Genomic DNA, 22052 nt, shown 5'->3' with positions numbered 1-22052 from the left:
TTTGGCAAGCACCACCGCGCCGTTTTTTTAGGCAAATAAAGACAACTGTGAGGTGGGCGCTGTGTGACAATGAGGTGGTGGCCATGGGGGTTGGTTTGAAAGTGTGAAGTTCAATATCAGGGCAGGCAACTACTTGCAAATGAATTCATGGACAGGTAGGGCAATGTGAGAGCACACTAACAAAATTAAAAGGTTTGAAATCTGACTTTTCTGTCGTGACACTGTTCACATCTCTTTCCAAGATATTGTCAAAAACTAAAATTACTGCTTCGGGGTTGTATGCCTCCTCGAACCACTGAAGTTACAGTTTATGTCCATGTCTGTCCAGACTCACAGGTAGCCTTGACAGGTGATAATGCTTCAAATGCGGATGCTGCTGCAAAGAAGCTACAAATTCTAAAACATGTATCCATCACACACAGAAAATCTATACAGTCAGATGACTGTCACCAATTTAGTATCTGAGATATGACGTTTACTAATGACCAGAAAAGTGTTTTGCAGAACATTATGATGTCACAGTGAAGCTGACCTTTGACCGTATATAATGTCATCATCATTTTTATCCTTTTTAGACATTTGTGTGAAATTTTGTCATAATAAGCATACGAATTCTTGAGGTTTGGCCAAAAACATGTTTTGTGAGGTCACAGTGACCTTTGGCCACCAAATTCTAATCAATCTAATTCATTCTTGTGTCCAAATAGATGTTGGTGCCAAATCTGAGGAAAGTCCCTCGCTGCCTTCTTGAGATATCACATTCACGGAAATGAGACTGATGCAAGGTCACAGTGACCTTGACCTTTGACCACCAAATTCTAATCAGTTTGTCCTTGACTAAAAGTGGACATATGCGCCCAATTTCAGGAAAGTGTCCCTCACCGCCTTCTTTAGATATAGCATTCACGGGAATGAGACTGACGCACAGTACAGTGGCCTTGACCTTAGACCAGTAGATTTTAATCAGTTTTTGTGACTAAAACTGGAAGCTTTTGTCAAATTTTAAGATATACCCTTGAGACCTTGAGAGATTGACATAGGGTCCCAGTGACTTCGACCTTTGACCAGCAAATTTTAGAAGTTCGTTCTTGACTCAAAGTGGGCGTTTAAACCACATTTGAAGATATAACCTTGATGCCTTCTTGAGATATCACATTTACGGGAGTGAGACTTATGCAAGGTCAGCGTGACCTTGACCGTTCTCCACCAAATTCTAACCACTTCTTTCATGACTAAGTGTGCACACTTGTGCCAAAGTTGGAGAAATTCCGTCAAGGTGTTCTTGAAATACCATGTTCACAAGAATGAGATAGACAAAAGGTCATAGTGACCTTGACCTTCAACTACCAAATTCTTAACAATTCATTGTCGAGTCAAGTGGGTGTTTGTGCCAAATTTAAAGATATTACCTCAAGGTGTTCTTGAGATATCACACTCACAAGAATGAGGTGGACCAGGCCACAGTGACCTTGACCTTTTGCCTATGAACGACAAATTCTAATCACTTCACTGTTGAGGTAAGTAGAAGTTTGTGCCTAATTTTAAGCAATTTCCCTCAAGGTATTCTTGAGATATTGCGTACATGAGAATTAGAGGTAATGCATTCAACTATCTGGTACAGGGGCATAAAAAGACGTGGTGACAGAGACTGATTTAAAAGTGTGAATGATCAAGTTCATATCAGGGCAGGCAACTACTCACAAATGAATATATGCATAGGTGGGGTGATATGAGACCACACTAAAGAATATTAAAAGGTCTGAAATCAACTTCTCCTGTCAGGACACTGTTCACATCTCTTTCTAAGACACAGACAAAAAGACTCATCTTTCTCCAAAGGCAATATGGATTTGTTTGCTACAGTTTACAGCAACTTCTTCAAGGTTTTCAAAGTATACTTATCATAGATCGTATCAAGTGGATGAGAACAAGTATAACACAAAAAGTTTCCACACAAACAGCTGAGAAAAAGCATAGCGTACCCCCATAATGTCTTCACATTGATGAATTGTCTACAACAGAAGAATAACAAATAAATTATTCAAATCTCTACCTTGGTGAAGTCAGAGGGGGTTTTCTCTTTGTTCTACACCCTGGCATTGATTTCTCCCAGTGGCGAAGAGTGGGATGCCTGAAGGTGAGACACACACACACACACACACACACACACACACACACACTATGTAGATAAATGACTCCTGAGCTCTGGAGTTTGATCCAAATGAAGCAATGATGTAGCTCACTGGCCCGGGCCCACATTGAAGTAAAGTGTGTGCTCTAGTAAAATGTTCTCTGGGTGAGTCAGAGTGTGTGAGTGCTATACTCGCACCAGTATGGTGGTGGTGAGATGGAGAGAAAACAAGAAGGAGGAGAGAGATAGAGACAATCTGCTGTCTGGGTATGAAGCTTATATGTTGTAATGAGCACATCTTTAACACTTTATTTCACAGCAGCACGCCAGTCTGACACAAAAAAAGAACGTACAAATGTGCCTCAGAATACACTCAAATGTCACAGTTCTCGTGTGTTCAACAGACGAGGAAAGTCTGCATTCACACAGCTGCTGCGAAACACCTGTGTTTCTTTTTTTGTGTCGGGGTGTGCCTCTGTACCCATGTTTTAATTATTAGGGCTGTTACTTTTTCTTTGAAATTTCTTTCTTTCTTCTTGTTCAAACTTCATTAATTTTCAAACTGTGACAACCTGATCAAATTCCAAATTCACAGCCTATAGCGCAGCAGACAGTTTAAAGTAGTTTGTCTTGTGATCCAGCAGCACCCTAAAATTTCACCATCAGCTTGACCTGTTGCATGCGCTCTTGACCTATCAGCAAACTAAGCTTCAGCAAAGACACTAATGTCGTTGTTTGCTACAATAACGGAGGACACTGGTGAGCAAAGCCGTCCTGGGGAGACAATAAGACACCAAAGCATCTGAGAAGCAGTGAGTATTTTGGGTTCTGCACCATAGATGGCAAAGCAACTAACAAGGCTGTTTGTCGACTTTATACAAAGCAGCTGTCTTACTCTACGAACAACGACAACTCCGCTCACCTGCTAGCGTTCGCTTGCCACCCAAGTCAGGCAGGGGAGGCACCACAGACGAGCAACGCAGCGGCAAGTGTACAACCTCGTCTGGCTGCCTTCTATTTGGCACACTCAGCTTTAGCAGGCCCGTAGCCAGACGCTCGTAAGAATGCCATCGCCACCAAGACTGCAAGATTTATATCCAAGAATATGCGGCCCATTTGTGTTGTTTCGAGGAGCAGGGTTTCACGATCTCATGATGGAATTGGAGCCAAAATATAAAACTCCAAGTCTCACAACAATGTCAAAACATAGTGCAACCGCATGGGAAAACATAAAGGGTCTCATTCATGAAATGTTGGTAAATCGGTGAGTAGATCTGCGTGCACCTGCAATCAGCAATGAGCATACATCCCTGCCGATGAATAGCTAATGACCTCCATATATGAAGGTGATAATTGCTTTGGATAGGTGCGTCCTGTTGACCTGCGAACATGGAGCAAACAAAGAGAAAGAGAGAAAATTTTCTGACGCTGAGATTTAAGTTGTTTTAGGTGAAGTGGGGTTGAGAAAAACATTTTATTTTCTGCTGTTAGTAGTGGTGTGACAAGGACAGGTACATCAAAGTACGTTAGTTAGTTAACTCTGTGTCATCTGTTGTAAGAACCATCTAAAAAGTTAAAAATGGTTAGACATGACACATGATGCACAAAAAGCACAAAAACATACAAAAAAACATGACAGCTACTGGAGGCTCTTCTCATTTATGTTTTGAAGAACCCCTATCTGAGGTTTAAATCTGCTAAATGCCAACTAATTTAACTAAATGTGTGACATTTCTAATCTCTTCTCATGTTTGACTTACTTGTTTCAAAGGCCTCTGCGTATTGTGAACATAACAGAGCAAAATACGAATTAAAATTGTAATTTCTAATAATGACAAGGAACATTTATGTGCAGTATCTTATTTACACGAGCACTATGAGCATTCAGAAGATGGTGTAGATTTTGTAAGTACCTATGAAAAGATCGGAGCTACTAAAGTATTGATGAATGCTGAAAGACACGTTCATTTCCTTCTGCTCACGTTTCATGAATGAGACCCAAAGAGTATACTAAGGGATGGGACACTCTCCCTTATCATAGACGGATGGACATCGCTGGCCACACATGCTCATGAGACAGTCACAGCTCACTGTGTTTCAGACTCATGGGAAATATTCTGTCCATTGAGGAGCTGAGAGGTCGTCACACAGCTGTCCATACTGCAGAAAGCATCAGCTGCACACTGGATGAATGTGACATCCACATGAAATCACTGGTAATGGGAAGTCAATGTAATATTAAGTTACCTGAAATGGCTGCTGGTATAAAGTTAATGAACTGTTGTCAACATTATTTTTCAGGGGGTGGGGGGCAGTCAAATGTATACGTTCTGATTTTTAGGGAAGGTATCAGCCCTTGTAATTATGTTCATATGTTCCTCCCATCTAACACTAAATAATGTCTTTAATGCATGTGCGCCTGCCTGTGCGTGCACATGCGTGTGATGGCGGTAATGTTTACGTTTTTCTCTCCTCTCAGTCCAATGCCCAGCGGTGCTCCTGGCTGTGCAGCGCAGCAAAATTGGCCTGAGAGGGTTTGGGAACATTTCCCCCTTACAAACAGGGGCAAATCAATAACGTCTCGGTTGAGGGAGCCACTCTCCATATGAAGGTGAGCTGACTCAGCAGTCCCAGCAGCCGGAGGGGGGAGGAAAGAGGGAGAGAGAGAGAGAGAGAGAGAGAGAGAGAGAGGGAAGTGGGGATGGAAATGATTGCTTTACAAGCGGTAAAATGCACGGCGGTGTTGAGAACCCTCTGTGGACGCAGCGCTGCACGCCTTCTCAATCCTCCAGTGGAGGAGCGGGATGAAGGGGAGAGGAGAGGAGAGCACATGCATACACACATGGCTTGTAAATACAATAGGCTGCTCTCTCTTGAGCTGTGAGTGCAATCTAGCTCTATTGGTTCCTCTGTTTCTTACTCATACTTGCTCTCTGTCAATCTACTCCAATAAAGCAGCCTGGCAAGCCCTGATTTTGCCTCTGCCAAGTCAATCACAGCTCTACAGTAGCACGATGGAGCCAGAGACTGTAGGGATATTCCTGTCTTTACCTTCTCTTTTGTCTGTTTATCATTACTCCAGGTCTCAGCAGCTATCTCTGCGCTGATTAAAAGTGGGAGTTGGCTAATTACAGGGTGATCGGGCGGGAGGTTTGGAGAGGAGAGGGTGGACATCGCAGGGTGCTCCGACGTCCTTCAGGCACAGCGGGGAATCTGCAGCAGCAGCAGTTGTTGGCAGCGGAGAGGACTGTATTATATCTCATTTGAAATCCTGTCTAAAAGTCCAGTCTAATTTCTCTCCTCTCTTTGTTTCTAATTCAAGTCTCAATTCACAGACTGTAGTTTTTCAAAGAAGTAAAGTATACGGCGATGAATGTGCATGCTTTCTTGACTGCAATATCTATTTTCAAATGTGCAGAGCTGGTCTGTATCCACACTTCTTTTACATTTGGTCATCAAAGGATCATGTTGGTGATAAAGCATCATTTAGACAATATTACAAATACCGTTACCAGTAAGCACTTTTCAAAGCGCGCCATATGTTCACACAGATTTCCTATGTTACAGAACCGTTGGTTTACATTTACTTCAATTGAATAAGTGCAGAGCCCTGAACCTTGCCCGGGTAGGTCATCCATCACAGTGAACAAAGCAATGCTATGCTATTGTTGTGATAATGTTGTTACGAACAGGGACCATTTTGTTGTTGTGTGGTCAAGGACACATGACATCTGACATTTGAAGGAGCTCTGTAAGACATCCAGAACATATCTATGATTCTGAGTCACGTGGTTTTTAATGTGGAGATGGCAATGGCATCGAAATGCAATGTGCGATAGGCTGTCTTCCATGGATTTTATTGACTCCCTGAATTTAATTTTATCTATTAATCTTTTTATTATTTTATTTTATTTTTGTGTGTTTTTTTTTTTTGTGGTCTTGTCGGGTTTAGATATCAATCATTTGTACACTCTTACTATTACTGCTGTATATTGTGCTTTTCTTGTCTTCACTGCTTTGCAAAAAGTTCAATGAACATAAATCTGAAAAAAAACAAACAAAAAAACATAAAAGGTAGCCGAGCTAACTGCTAATGGTGCTAACAGAACAAACAGTGCTAATAACAGCAACAGTGCTGAGGGAGCTAACGGTGATATTCTGTGGAAACTGGAAGGGAGGGCATTACATTTCTGTGACGGTGTTCAGCAGTAACCATAATATGAGCACAGTGCAAAGTGGCGCTGATTGGCTAGCCAATGAGATACACACACAGGGAGACACACAGGGTCCTAAGAAATTGGTTTTATTTTTTCCCCAAATTCCATGTTTTCCATTTTAATTTTTCCCAATTCTGTGTTTTAAAATTTAAGTACAGGATTTTTTTAGAGGAACCCAGAATACAATAATTTCCCTCACAATTTAGAGGGATGTCCTGATTTATAATGGATGCACTTAACATGTTTTATACTTCCTGTTAGGGATCGACAAATGTCCCGCCTACAGCCCCCACTGATTGGCTACACGGCACAAGTGAGTGACAGCCAATCAACACTGAAGGTAGATGCAGCGCTGCAGCGGCACAGAGAGAGAGGAGGGGAGAGAGGACTGCTCCATGAAGCAGCAGTGTGATGTTTGAAGGCAAGACAACAGAAAATGTCGAAGTTGCAATAAGAAATCCTCTATGCTGAAATTTTAAAGACACCACTGTCGATGCTTGATAAACACACCATCTTCATACTGTATCTCAGTGTCTGTTCCCCCCCTCACGCGGATGCTCACGAGTCACAAGGGGCAGCCATTGGAAACAATAATGTCGTCTAAAACTACTGTGAATATTATCCAGTTAATCTTATTTCCATGTATGTATCTGCACTCTTTCAAAGCCTTATTTTGAAAAGCAGATGCAGTCATATGTGTATCCTGGGCTGTTTCAGTGCACTTACAGGTCAGAACATGGGGGCACTCCAATTTTAGCAGCAGCTACTTTTCCTAGAGTAACGGCTGGCTTGATGCAGAAACATCAGATGCTGCTTGAGGGCCACTCAAGAAGCACAGGACAAGATTTGACCGAGCCTGGCCGACCCAGAAAAAGACTGGTAAACCTAGCTGTCACTTGTGTCTCCATGGTCCGTGGTACTTGTATATAAAATTCTTAATGGCCTGGCACCCCCTCCACTCAATGAATTCATTACACAAAATCAGAACTCATCTACTAGATCTACCTTCAGAGAGCAGAGGACAGATGCAGCGTGCCTGCAATGAAACCAAATCATAGCAGCTTTTTTTTTTCTGATTCACAAGCACATGCTCCGTGCACTGTCAGTCCTTATAACTTGGTGCAGGTGACTGATAGTAAATAAGCAGATACACCACACACAAAAGGGCTGAATTGCTTCTTCTTTTAATTCAGTCTTCACTTCTTGAAATGTGTTTTTTCTGCTCATTTGGCTTATTTTGCAGTAAAAAAAAAGTTGGAATGTTGAGTAAACCCACACTTTTATAAATTGCATCCACTTTTATTTCACAATATTTGACATTTTACAGTTAATTTCATTGTTATGATCAAATCCTGCAATCCTGTCTGTGTTTTCTGCATCCTGGAGATCATATGGCCCTGAATAGACTGCTCTAAGACTATCTACTACAAAAACAAACAGAAAAGCTTGAAATAACACAATGAGAGGTAGCGCGACTTCATTCTCAATACTCTATTAAATCTTTACAAAGGAAATATTGGTTTCTGCTATATTAATGCTCTAAATGTCAGAAAAGCAAACCCAGAGGAGAGACAAGCACTGGATACTGTAAAAAAAAAAAATACGATCTAAATTTGGTCATTATAGTATAAAGACTGATTGTGAGTAGATGCTTTGATTATTCTATACAGTAGGAGTATTAAACACACCAGATTAACTCCACAGCCTAGACAGCAACATCAACCATTGACTGGTGTTGTCAGGCAAGTTGGTGGTCAGATCTCGGTATCAGTGTCAGCACCAGGAAGCAGTGCATCAAACCACGCTGCTAACTGGGCTAATAAATAAAGATGTCGGTAAGTAAGAGAAGTGGCAGCATAATGCTGACATGATTGGATAAAGCAAACCTGGCTCTCACATTTTAGACTGATAGGATAATAGAGCGAAGCAGGAAAATCTATGAATGGATAGGAGTCCTGAGGCGTAGCTGAGAGGGAGTAATAAATGAAGGAGCCGGGCAGAGTGAGTGAAGTGGGAACTTTGACGAACACTAAAGGTGATGAAATGTTCACTGTGATGGATTACTTATTTCAAGCTAAGTTTAAGTCTCTACAAGTTGGTTTTCAAATCTGAAATGAAAGGAGACCAGTGGCTCCACACAGGGAGGGGAATCAACTCAGAAACTTTATGTTCAGTAAAAGTACACAGGTGATGTGAGTTAAGTTATGCAAAGCCCCGGTATAAGCATTTAAGCATGTGTTCCTAAAGGCTTGAAAGCTACGCTGCTCTGGAGCCGAAGGTGAGCAGCTGTTTTTCTCTCCCACGGATGCAGGAGGTGGCTGTGTGGCGTTCCTCAAGCTGCACGCTGACAGTAAATAAAACTTGTGGCATCAGGCTTCCACATCAGCACTGCGAGAATGGCAGCAGTTGCCATTTTGTCATCTAATACAGCGTGAGGAACAGAAAATATTAAAGGAACGCTCTTTGTGACAAGCTGAATGTGGCTGCGCGTCCCTGTCCATCATTTGAATGAAATGTTAAATGACATGTGCAATGCAATATGTCAGGAAGTAATAGCCTACTGCCACATCTCCGCCGCATTCTGGCGTGGGTTAAAGCGAATCTACCGTGGTGCAGGGCGATAAAAGAGAAGAAAAAACATCATAAATGTGATAGTGTGAAAATACTCTGTGTATATTATATATATTTGAGATTTAAGAAAAAAAAACAAAGAGCAGCCCATACAGCTACTATCTAAATGTCTAAATAAAGCATGACCCCTGTAGCGCTGGCTTTTCACTCCATTCTGAGGGTGATAAAATCATGCAGCCCGGCTACAGCAAGTTGTTGACAGTGTGAGAATGCTTGGCGCACATAGCCTTTATAGCAGCTGTCTGCTCTGGTGAGGGCTAGATGAGCCAACTGAGGTGAATATATTACTCTCACTCAGTGAATGTCACAAATGCCATTTCCAACTGCTGAATGTCACAGAGACTGTTGGGGTGACTGCAAACGCTGCGGAGCACCATGACGTCTATTTCTCCGCTGTTAACATCCCGCATCCCCGCTTTTTGAATATCAAACAAAATCACACTTGTTATGAGACAAATAAACATCAATAAGCCAGAGAGACTGCAGGCGATTGGTTGGTGTGTCGCTGCAGATTACTGCTGGAAGTTTTGGGCTCAGCCCAGCTGTCAGAAGACAATGCAGACAACATTACATTTATATGATTTACACATACCATATTAATGTTACTAAAGTGACGTAGGTCATGAGCTGACTTTGTCAACAGGAGGTGGAGGGGATGGTGGATGGCGTGTCACCAAGACGAGACACCTGCCAAGCTGCAGACCACTGTTCCAGTCCAACAAAGAACAAATCCTGCTGTTTATTAGCAAATCATTGCTGTTTCCAGCTGCGTTTAGTAACCAAAACTGGGTGTTTTTTAGCAACCCGTCGCTGTATTTGCTCTGGCAATAAGAGACATCATGCCACAGAGAGCAATTGGTTCTTTTTTTTTTTTTTTTTAACCAAGCCATCACTGTGATTCCAGCCATGATAGCGCCATGAAAACTAGTTGTTTCTTTACTGAGCCACTGCTGCGTTTCCAGCCAAAGCAGTGCCATAAAAAGCTTCTTATTTTTTTGCCACGACATTTAGCATAGCTTAAAGGGATAGTGCACCCAAAAATGAAAATTCAGCCATTATCTACTCACCCATATGCCGACAGAGGCCCAGGTGAAGTTTTAGAGTGCTCACATCCCTTGCGGAGATCAGCGGGTTGAGCAGCTAGCACACCTAATGGCAGACGGCGCCCCAGACTAACGTCCAAGAACACAAAATTGAATCCACAAAGTATCTCCATACTGCTCATCCATAGTGATCCAAGTGTGCTGCAGCCGCGACATAAAAAGTTGTTTCGAAAAACGTCATATGAACTCTGTTTTTAGCCTCACTGTAGCCTGTAGCTCTGACTGCTTCTCTGTGCTCCGCGCTCACGTGTGCGTGCGCTCAGGGTGATCGGTGATGCACAGTTTCTGAAGAGCAGCAGTCTCGTCAGTACTGATGTCCAGATTCTCAAGTGCAGGCATTGCCAATTCCCAGTCTGAGCAGCAAAGACTATCCTCATCCGAGGAATGCTTTGCATTTGAAACAACTACACCACCAGGTTTCCAGTGCTCGACTCCGGTATTCTGCGGCTGGCTGAGGCTCATGAGCTGCGGCGGCTGCTTCGTCCAGTAGCCTGAGTTCCGTCTGTATACTCGGGCTCAAACAAATACGGCTCAACAAAGAAATGCTGTTCCTCCTCAGTTTCAAAGTCTTCAGACATGTTGGGCTGTCCTTTGCTAAAAGACCTTAGTGCAAATTATCTTTTAGCTCTGTGGTTACGTTGTCTCTCCCTGCGGTGCACGTGTCACGTGATGTAAACACGGGTGAGCAAAGCTCATGCTTTCGCTGGTCTCGCGCAGGCGCGCACACGTGAGCGCGGAGCACAGGGAAACAGCCAGAGCTACAGGCTACAGTGAGGCTAAAAACAGAGTTCACATGACGTTTTTCGAAACAACTTTTTATGTCGCGGCTGCAGCACACTTGGATCACTATGGATGAGCAGTATGGAGATACTTTGTGGATTCAATTTTGTGTTCTTGGACGTTAGTCTGGGGCGCCGTCTGCCATGAGGTGTGCTAGCCGCTCCCCCCGCTGATCTCCGCAAGGGATGTGAGGACTCTAAAACTTCACCAGGGCCTCCCTCGGCATATGGGTGAGTAGATAATGGCTGAATTTTCATTTTTGGGTGCACTATCTCTTTAAGTTCAGGCAGGACACGATGCCAAGCTCAGCTCACATGCCAGCTACATCAGCTGATCTCAAGCAGCTGAATCAACTGATGGGAGTCTAGGAAAGGCAGAGAGGCCCCAGAACAAAAACATACCGCTAAATATAATACTGCAAATGGAAATTAAGTTTTCTTTGACTAAAGTCTTCCTGAACTGCATTTCCTGCTTGGATAGTGCTGCAAAAAGTGGTTCGTTTTTACTGAGCCATCGCTGCATGTCCTGCTGGGATTGTCCCATGAAAACTGGGATTTTAAGCCAAGACATGATCTTTTCCTGACCATATTCAAGTGGGGTTTGTTCCTTAACACAACCACACGTTAATCATACAATCATGAAACATATCCAATACACAATAATGTACAAACGTGACATATCTGTGGTTGCTGAAATGTACAATGGCAACAGTTATCCTGGTGACTGGGTTGTAGGGCATCACTGCTCGACTACATATAGTGCTTTTTCAGCCAAATAAAGAGCTTTGATACTGTTTTTTTCCTCTAAAGTGAACACAAATGGCATTAGTGTAGGAATCTGTTATGATTACAGTAAACAAACAAACATCAGGGACAGCTTTAGTCTGGGATGTTATTTGGCGGTGGTGAGGCGGCCATTTTTAATGAGCGACCCCTTCAGTGGCAGAGCCTCGCAGGCTGTGAAATGCACTCAGGAAACACACACAAAAAAGGAGCGCACACCAAAAAGAGAAGAAAGTGAAGCACATCTCTATAACACACTCCCCTCCATCAGTGAAGCTCATTGTTTGCGGCGCAGTCATCAGGGGCATGGTGCTGCTGAGTGCTGGGAGCCGAGGCTGATTATTTCCCACATCTTCACATATGAATGTCTGACGTCAAGGTCATTCTCCTCCAGCTAACCATACCCCTCATTCTGCCGTCACTCATTACTGCCATACATCATCTCTCGCACATTCTCGCTCTTCACATCTCCTGATTTAATAAGGCGAAACACTCATTTCAGCCACCATAGCACAGGAGAGCCAAAACCTCGGCCTAATTTTATTGCAATATGATATGGTTATGATTAGGAAATATCTTAAACATGAAAAAGAGAGAGAGCAAGCTCCAGGTTAAACTCATCATTGTTTGTTTGTATTCAAGACTGATTTAATTAGTCTTTTCATAAAGTTCCTTTTTAATTAAAAAGGTTCTTATCAAATCTGAATAACCTGCATAATTGGCTGAACTATTCTGGGTGGGTGTGAAAGTTGCACCATTATCGCTTTCTCACAGCAAATAACCCACAATAATACACCAAGAAGAAGAAGAAGAGTGTTGGGAGATCGTTTTCTGTTTTTTCAAGCTCAGAAAATAAGTATTCCTCATGACAACTCCGCAACAAGAAGCAGTAAATAAAAAGCCAACGATGACGACCAGCCGCGCTCAACACGACACCCAACCGTCAATGTAAGCAATAATTATTCTTTCAGAACGTCTCAAGATTATACACAGCAAAGACAACTAATTTCATGCAACTGCCAACACATTTGACTGTATTTACTCATAAACCTCCCATCAATCTCCATGCTTGCTAAGTCAAATCCTGCTCGTCTTCGAGTCATGCGCATCTGTCAAGTAGGAAAAACAGGGCGCTACTTTCCAAGAAGAAAAGGGGCACTGTGCCGACCAGCGTGTACAACAAAAGAAAAACAATCTCCTGTAATTGCCTGTCATCAAACAGAGAACAGTGATTCCAAATGCAGGAGGGAGGGAGGATATGGCGGCGCATATTGCAAACCACTCAAGGACGTTGGAGCCATCCATCTTCCAAGAAATCTCAGAGCCAATCAAAACAGAGGAGAAGGCCTGCTGGTGGTGATGCTGCTGCGAGCAGCGAGGTGTTTTCCAGGCGGATCATTAGAGCCGGACTAAACAATGAGGAGTTAAAAGACTCGGCTGCCGCTGACCTTTTGAAGGTAAAAGGTGGGGAAGCGCGCACGGGCGGAGTGGCACAGAAGCGTATTGATTTGAGACAGTTTATCTGTATCACAGGCAGCAGCCCACACAGACTGCATGAACAACACTTTCACCTGTCAGGATTAGGTCTGTAAAGCCGAGCTGACAGAGACAAGACGAGCATGATGTAAACATGGACACACATCTGATATCCATCCATCCATCTTTATATAGGAGGATTAAAGGTCCAGCGTGGAGGGTTTAGGGGGATATACTGGCACAAACGGAATATAATACGCATGTTTTCTTTAGTGTATAATCACCTGAAAATAAGAACCTTTGTGTTTTTGTTACCTTAAAATAAGCTTTTTATATTTACACAGGGAGCAAGTCCTCATCTATAAAGATCGCCATGTTGCACCATCATGTTTCTACAATAGCTCAGAGTGCTTTCGCATCAGCCACCGTGGTTGGCAATAGGGCCTCTCGCAAGACTGCTCTCCCAGTCCCACTCCTGCCTGCTCCTGCTGGATTTCTGACCATTACCACTCGCTCCTGCAGTGTGTTATCTATTCCTGCCCATTCTTGCAGGGTGTGTGTAAGCTCTCGCCCACACCCTTAAACACTGTGACCATACATGTCCGCACAGTAGATTGATTATCAATAAATAGAGTCTATTCTGGTCCTGCAGGGAAAGACATTATTTTAGTGTGGTATCAATAAAGATATGCATACCTGTGGGTAATATGCAGCATAATTACAGGTATTCTGGTGTCTCTGGGAGTCAGTGTTATTATAATTATTATGTATATTGCCGAGAAATTCTTCCAAATGTCCATCTTGCCTTGCCTTTCTTTGTATTGTAATGTCCTGCTTTTATCTTCTGTTTCACGTAACTTGTTGATGTCTCCATTTGTCATGTTGATTTATTTCTGGGACCAACAAGGTTTTTTATTCTTTACTTTTTGGATGCCCGCCCACCCAATGCAAATATAAAGCTGCCCATTCCTGCGAGACTTGTGTTGAGCCCTGCGGGATCCCAGTCCCAATGCAGTCCTCTAGTTGGAAGCCCCTCTGTGACATGCAGTGTCAAAAATACACTTTTTTATTTCAGGTGAGACTGCTTTATTCAGCGTTTTTACCAGTTTAAATCACCTGGGGTCTCATTTATAAAACAATGCGTAGGATCCATGCTAAAAATGTACGTACAACAATAGTTAAAAATGGTAAGTGCCAAAGAATATTGGACACTTTCTGCAATCAGGCTTCAACCTCACCATCTGTGTCGCCAATTTCCCGTGTCCAAAATGTTCATGAGCATGGGTTTAAGTTTCTCAAATCAGGTCTGTTGTTATACATCACAACTTGTGCGTGGGAAGCGGTGTACACCGCTTTCAGCCCTCATTTTTTGCGTACACACTGTTTATAAATGAGACCCTTGGTCCATTTGTTTCAGAGAGGACGAGACCTCTGCGGATAATTCGGCTCCCGGTGAAAAACCTCCTGAACGTCTGGATGAGAGATTATATGAGCACACGTGAGCAGGTGCTGGAATAGAGGCCTGTGTGCGCTGTGCCAAACAATGTTAAAGAAACACTGACTTGTAATATTAAACTGCTTTATCCACTGTTCATACCAGTTTTAATCACCTGGTCTGTTTGTTTCAGAGAGGAAGAGACCTCTGCGGATAATTCAGCTCCGGGTAAAAAACCTCCTGAACAATGAACACTGAAGGTTGCAATTTGCAATCATCACCTCTAAATCCCCCTTAAATCTTACACACTGGACCTTTAAACTCAGTGCTGCTTTATATGAGATATCAAACTCCCTGTAGGTGTGCACCTGCACTCTGGTGCTTATATGCAACACATTTAGCCATTAATAACTCGTATTGTATACCTCAGTGCAACGTGAGTTCTTCCTTGTGGCCAATGTGCACCACGTTCCTGGTCAATACTCAAGCTAGACATCTTATATTGATTAGTTTGTTTCCAGCGCGCCGATACATAATTCATCAACTCTGTGTATGTGTGTGTGGATGTATATATGTGTGTGTGTGTGTGTGTGTGTGTGTGTGTGTGTGTGTGTAAGTGTTAGAAGGGTAAACCATCAGTCAAAGTCAACACCTCCCTTTGCAGGAGTGTTAAGGTAAAACAAGCCTCCTCTAAAAATGCAGCACACAGCTGAGATTCTTAGGGCCAATCGCAGCTCACTTATCTCCCCGCTCCTCATGAAATGTTAAAAAAAAAGAAGGTCCGAGTCTAGTTCATGAAAGAATTAAAAGCCTGATGCGATTAAAAGACAAGACAAGAACAGAAAGAGGGTTCAGCGCCTTGCCCAGAGCGTGTTAGCCTCCTCAATCTTTTAGTGGAAATTGGGTTTAGGGCCGTTTTTCCCCACGGGCACATCCCGGCCCTTCTCCACAGATCAGGGATCAACACACCCCTGCGCTCAATCCGAACCTCGGCCAACACCAGAAGAGAAACACGACGTCCTCACAGCGGCCCTGGATCAGTAGTCAGGGGCAGTCTCTGTAAAGTGTTGCTCATATCACAAGGGCACCGTACTGCTCATGTGAACAATCCTTGATGTGCACGTTCAGCCACTGACCGGCGCCTCAAATACTCTCCAGCAATGATTCATAGACATTGGTTAATCTTATCAGGGACTGCCTGGACACAGCAGTAATAAACTGGAAATTGTCTAGTGAATCTCATATCAAATCACAACCATGGGGAAACTAAAGCAACACAGCTGCTCGAAGCAAGAACGGACAAGTCTATGGACCGTTCTTGTCGAGACAAGCTATAATGTGATGGCGGTAATTAATTATGTGATAAACAAACATAATTTAGCTGAATCTCTAATTAGTTATTATAAAACAGTGAGGGTTCCTGGCTCGCTGTTTTTCTCATTATGCAGCCTTTATCTAATATTAACCAAAAAAACTACAAGAAATGCAAGATTGATATATACCTGAGCTTTTAAACAGCAATAAATGGCGTGGCTTTGGATTCAACCTTCAGGTTAATCAGACACAGACATGTAATGTCTTCATCCTCCGCCCCTTTCTTATTGAAAACTGCCAGAGAGACCTGGAACTTCACTGAATCTAAAGGTTGTTTGACTGCTTGCGAGTAGAAAATGAGATTACAGCGAGGAGTTGAGTAATGAAGGAAGCTGCTTGTCCTTCCGCGATGTGACTCTCTCCCAGTTCGCCTCAGAGGAGGTAGTAAAGCCGCCTGACACAGACATAAAAAAAATGACTGGCCACTTCAATTAGCCCAATCATAAAATATAATTTCACAGACATCTATCTAACATGACCTGAAGACTTTGGGGAAAAAAGAGGGGTCCTGTTGTTCATTTATTAAACATCACATTCACTCAACTTCTCTGTCTGGGTCGCCGGTGACATTGAAATGTAAAAGTTAGGGGTCGTTGCACGCATGTACTTTTGTTACAATATTTAACAGGCGCCGTAAATCGAATCTGAGGGATGCAAGGTGAGACCAAAAAGAGTTATACAAAAGCTGATTAATTCAACAACTTATTTCTGTGGTCTGTGAAACATAATAATGTCGGGATGTGACATTTTGAATGCTGATTTACTCACTGTATTACATTTTCTCTTAATTCTGTATTCAGTCTAAATGCCAGTTATTGGCGTTTTTATTTTCAAGGGAAACATCTCTATATTTTAGTAAATGATGTAGAAAAGAAACTGAAAATCTGATGAATGTAACATGACAAATAGCTCAAGTTAAATATTTAAAGCTGGGACTGAATTATTACTGACAAATTAAAGTCTGCAGCCACTTGAGTAGCTCTGTGAGGCTGCAATCAGGCAGAGTGAGTTAATGCTAACACGAGCATGCTAACATACTTACAGTGACAACACTAATGTCCTTATGTTTAATTATGCTAATCATGTTAACCAACTTAGTTTAGCTAACAGTTCCCAACTAGAACTAAGTTCATTCGAGGCGAACAGGAATGTCACAATGTTTTCAAGGTGCAATTTTGGTCATAAACCGAAATACTGGATGAAGACAGATGTTGACCTGCTGGTGGGACTAAAAGAAAAAGTTATAAGGATTCATGCTCTGGGGGAACATGAATGTGTGAACCAAAATTTGTGCCGATCCATCTTGTGATGTAAATGAGATGATACTCCACTAAATCAGCTCTGTCTCCTCATGGGTAGATTAATGAACACACGATGGATTAATGAACACAGGATGGATTAATGGCTCAGGCCCAAGGGTTCAAAATAACAGGGGCCCCCCTGGCCTTAACCTGCAAAATATTATTCATACGAACACGTACAAACCGAGAAGAGGCTAAAAATGACCACAAAGAGACACAAAACTACCAAAAAGACACAAAATCACCTCAAAGAGAGACAAAACGACTACAAATAAAGGCACAAACCACAATAAGGTGCATAGCGACGACCAAACCCTTTTGTATATCTTTGCCCAGGGGCCCACTGCCTCTGAATCCGCCCATGTGAGTTCAAGAAATTACATTCATATACAGCTATTTGGAGGGAGACATAAAGCAAAGCAAATTATGTTTTCTATTAACATAATGAGTAGGTCTGGGAATCACCAGAGGCTCCACAATACGGTATTATTGCCATTTTAAATGTGTTGCGATATGCTGAGTATTGTGATAAAATATATTGCCATACCTTGTGATTTATTATATGTTTTCAACTGCCAATAATTTCCCAAAAAGTCAGCATCTGTATTATCTAGTAATTGGGGTAGGGGAAAACAAAAATCGATACAGTACAGTATTGCAATATTTTTGTGTTTTGTATCATCACCCAGTGCCAAGTAGCGATTTCTTTTGATTATATAATCATTAATATTACAGATACAAATGGAACTTTAGGTAGAATAATAGATAATATAATTAACTGCTTTTTTATTTTGTTGCTGCTAAAAAATGAATGACGTGAGATGAACCGACTCAAAACTTTATCTTATCAGATAAAACAGACTGTGACAAAGATTTCTTTAGGGTGGCATCATGTTACTATGTTACTATATGATGATGAAAACTCTGTCTGTGTGTCTGTTCCACGTTTTTCTACTCACTGACTTGGTCAATCCATGTGAAATTTGGCACAGTGGTAGAGGGTCATGGGAGGATGCCAATGAAGCAATATTACATCAATTGGCCAAAGGAGGGCGCTATAGCAACCGACTGAAATTGCAAACTTTGAATGGGTTTATCTCATGCCCTGTATAGATACAGTCGGCAATGACGGGAACGCCCACAAACGTCACATTCGGTTAGAGCCGAGGGGGAAACCAAACCGGTCTCTGCCATTAGCCACAATGGCGAAGAGTTGCTGTGTGCCCTTTTGCACTGAAAATAAACAAAGAAATCACCAATTAAAGTTTTACATTTTACCAAATAATAAAACGGAACCACAAAGGAGGACAAAATGGCTTTGTGGCCATTGTGGCTAATGGCAGAGACCGGTTTGTTTTCCTACTCGGCTCTAACTGGATGTGACGTTTGTGGGCGTTCCCATCATTGCAGACTGTATCTATGTCGTAGAGACACGAAACTTTGCACAGAGATGCCTCTCCTCATGAGGAACACATTTGCCTCAAGAACCCATAACTTCCGCTTATATAGATTTTCCGCCATTTTGAAATTTTTGAAAAACACTTCAAATGGATCTCTTCCTAGGAAGTTTGAGCGATCTGCATGAAACTGGGTGAACATAATCTAGGGACCAATATCTAAAGTTCCCTCTTGGCAAAAGTTGGGAAACTTACTAAAAGGCTAAGACTAAGTCATGGTATGGTATGCTGGACATAATCACGGAAACTGTCAGTGTGTCATTCTGTCAGTCAGTCATTCTGTCTGTCCCACGTTTTTCTACTCACTGACGTGGTCAATCTATGTGAAACTGCACATAGGCATTGAGGATTGGCATAGGTAGAAGGTGACAAAGCTACCAATGGGTATGGACTAGTTTATAATATAAAGTATAAATTATATATGATTGAAAGAAGTTATAAATCAAAATATATTATAACACATTTTATCGCAAAGCATATGGCAACATACTATAAATCACAATAATATTGTATCGTGACTTAAGTATCGTGATAATATCGTATTATGGATCTTTTGGTGATTCCCACCCCTATGTAATAAGTTTTCTGTCTGTTCAATTTGTATTTGTAATATTAATAAATCATACAATTAAAAAAAATCAATACTTGATACTGTGTGACGACACGATATTGCCACACAAGAATATCGTGATATGATGCTGTATCAATTTTTTTCCCCAACTGCTAGCAATGAGGTAATGTTGCTAATCAATGTGCCTGTGCCTTTATTTTTTATTATGGTTGACAGGGTTGAATAAATGACTGAATATTTTGGCCTGCAGGTGGTGCTGCTCGTTAGGATACATCATCTGGGAACCTTGGATATCTGTACCAAAATTCATGGTAATGCATCCAGCAGAAAGATGGCACGCAGTGGGGAGCCGTGGGCTGGAATCAAGCCTGCGGCCACTGCTGCAGAGACGCTGCCTTTGTATATGGGGCGCCAGCATGAACAGTGATGATGAAGTGATGGACTGACTGACCAACACCACCATCATCAAGTGCCACACAGCTAGCATGGCTAAAATGTTTTACTCCACTTTAACCAAACAAAACCAGAAGCACATCATTTTCCTCAGATCGTCTTAAGAATGAGGAGAAAAACATGGAACATACTGCGACATCACTGCAGCAAAACATAAATGTGAGCCAAAGTTAATTATCAGTGATTTGCGACAACAAAACACATGATTCTTGACTCACAACAGAAGGACTGGGCATTTTTTAAATCCATGTTTTCCAGACAAGAGCCTGAATACCAGCGACCATCCTTCACAATGACTGAACAGTTTGATGTCCTGAGTGAATCCATTTTTGTGTCCATTATCCAGCATGAAGCAGATAGCATCTCACCTCCGGCTGTGCAGTGTTTTGTGGATTATTACAATAGTTCAAGAGGGTTTACACCACGCAGGCAGCCGTGCCAGCAGTGAAACCAACTCTGAATTTATACTCCTGTTAAAAGACCCACAGATGAGGAAGGGTAATGCTGATGTCACTCCGTGCGTCAGGGCTGATTTCAGGTGAACCGTTCCATTTTATCTACCATTTCCCCACAGCTCTCCATAGAAAAAATGATCAAGGATTGATTGAAGCAATTTCATTTCGCCTCTCATGCTTTGAGTATTTGCGAGCACAACATGGCCCTGAATTTGACGTGAGCTAGGGAACACAGAATTGCCTGAATAAGCACAAAATCTTTAAAAGGTTTTGCTGGGTTGGTGTTTTTTTGTATAAAGAAAACGCCTCTTTCATTCCCACATTTTCGTGGGTGAAGCGACTCCCATCTGGAGCCTGATGGGAGTCAACTGGTGATGTCAAATGTGATAACTGGCAGTTTGCAGCAGATACATATATATACTATCCCCAGACCAATCCAGGCGCCAAGAAATAAATGAAGCTATTTGAAAAGCAATGGAAAGATCATCCTAATATAGCCTTGTCATCATCTTCACTCCTCGATACCGCTGTTTATTTTCCCCCTGTGAGGCTGCGGCCTTGCACGGCGAAGAAGACGTCACTCAACAAGTTCATCTTCAAAATCTGTTTACCAGGATGCAGGGGAGCAAAGGGGGGAAATTTGACTCACAAATTCAACCTCTGAGTGTTCGTGTCAATGTCTTCCTATCTGATTGTTTTGGCACTCACTTCTGAATGGGATTGGGAAGTGCGAGGCAAACACTGAGGCAGCAAGCTGCAGATGGTGCTCCAGTGAAAAAGTGAGTGGCGAAAGCGCTGCCACCAGACAAGCTTTGGCTAATCGACATGAGAACACAGCCGAGCCGAGTCTGCCTGCTGCCCGGGCACAGAGCAGACAGTGATAAAACAATGTGTTGGACGCACCTGCATTGTTTCCTGGATTTTTGCTCTCTGCAGACTTCTGGGTGCAAAACTTTTAAAAGTTTTAATTCTGTTTTGTTTCTAGTGCAAAAGATTGTTTTGCTCGATACCTGTGACGTAGACTTGAGATAAAAATAGGACTTCAATTTGGCTGCTGTGAAACGTCACTTGACATGTGACCACCTAAAGACCAAAATATTCAAGTCTATGTAACACATCATTCGACAGGAATAGACACGTAACATGACATTTTAATTGTTAGTCTTATGCATTAAAAAGGACTTTGTCTCAGGTTTGTAACACGACTAAGGATGCTTTCACACCTGCCCCATAGGGTTCGGTTCAATCAGGTTCGCCTGCCCCTATGTGCGGTTCCTTTGGGCAGGTGTGAACACAGCAATTGCACTCGAGTGCACACCAAAACAACTTGACTGAGACCTTCTTGAATTAAATACATTTTCTTAAAAAGGCTGTAAAAAAAAACCTCCTTCATCCTCTTGTTGTATTCCCGGCAGATAAGATGCTGCACTGCGAGCAGAACCACAAGTCTATAAAGTTACATTCTGACTGAATGCTTTGAGGCATCTTATCCCGTATCTAAGAGTTCTGTGAGAATTTCTAATCAGTTTGATTTCAATCAGATTGAAGAAACATTGTCTATGTAACCACAGCTGATGAGAACACTAACACACTGACATTTTCCTGGTATAAAGTTCACCATCTTAGTTTAGTGTGTTAGCGTGCTGATAAGCACAGCTGAGGTCAATGTGAATGTCAGTTCTGCAGGTATTTGGCCATAAACCAAAGTACTGGACCAATAAAAATGTTTTAAAAAGTTACAGTAAAGCGTATTTCCACTATACGAAAAAACCCCACTTACACCTGCTACTGTCTCACATTTATGGGGAAAGGTTACAAGGGGCATTCACTGGCAGGACAGATGACTGTGCAGTAGTCATATGCTAATTTAAGCCCCTTTGCTTGCG

General features: G+C 42.2%; 1 protein-coding gene across 7 annotated transcripts in view; it reads right to left on the bottom strand.

The window, feature by feature from the left end:
* LOC125897062 (kelch-like protein 29) overlaps nucleotides 1–22052 on the bottom strand; it is a 425780-nt gene that overhangs the window by 321930 nt on the left and 81798 nt on the right. For 3 of the 7 annotated variants that reach the window (XM_049590112.1, XM_049590110.1, XM_049590114.1), the window contains one exon: nucleotides 2054–2131. The exons of the other annotated variants lie outside the window; for them this stretch is intronic. The gene's annotated coding sequence lies outside the window, so the exon portion shown is untranslated. The remainder of the gene's footprint in view (nucleotides 1–2053; nucleotides 2132–22052) is intronic. 7 annotated transcript variants of the gene reach the window in all.

The sequence above is a fragment of the Epinephelus fuscoguttatus genome, linkage group LG11 (genome assembly GCF_011397635.1).
Source record: "Epinephelus fuscoguttatus linkage group LG11, E.fuscoguttatus.final_Chr_v1".
NCBI lineage: Eukaryota > Metazoa > Chordata > Actinopteri > Perciformes > Serranidae > Epinephelus > Epinephelus fuscoguttatus.
The sequence above is the reverse complement of the archived record's forward strand: the minus strand, read 5'-3'. Positions and strand labels throughout refer to the sequence as shown.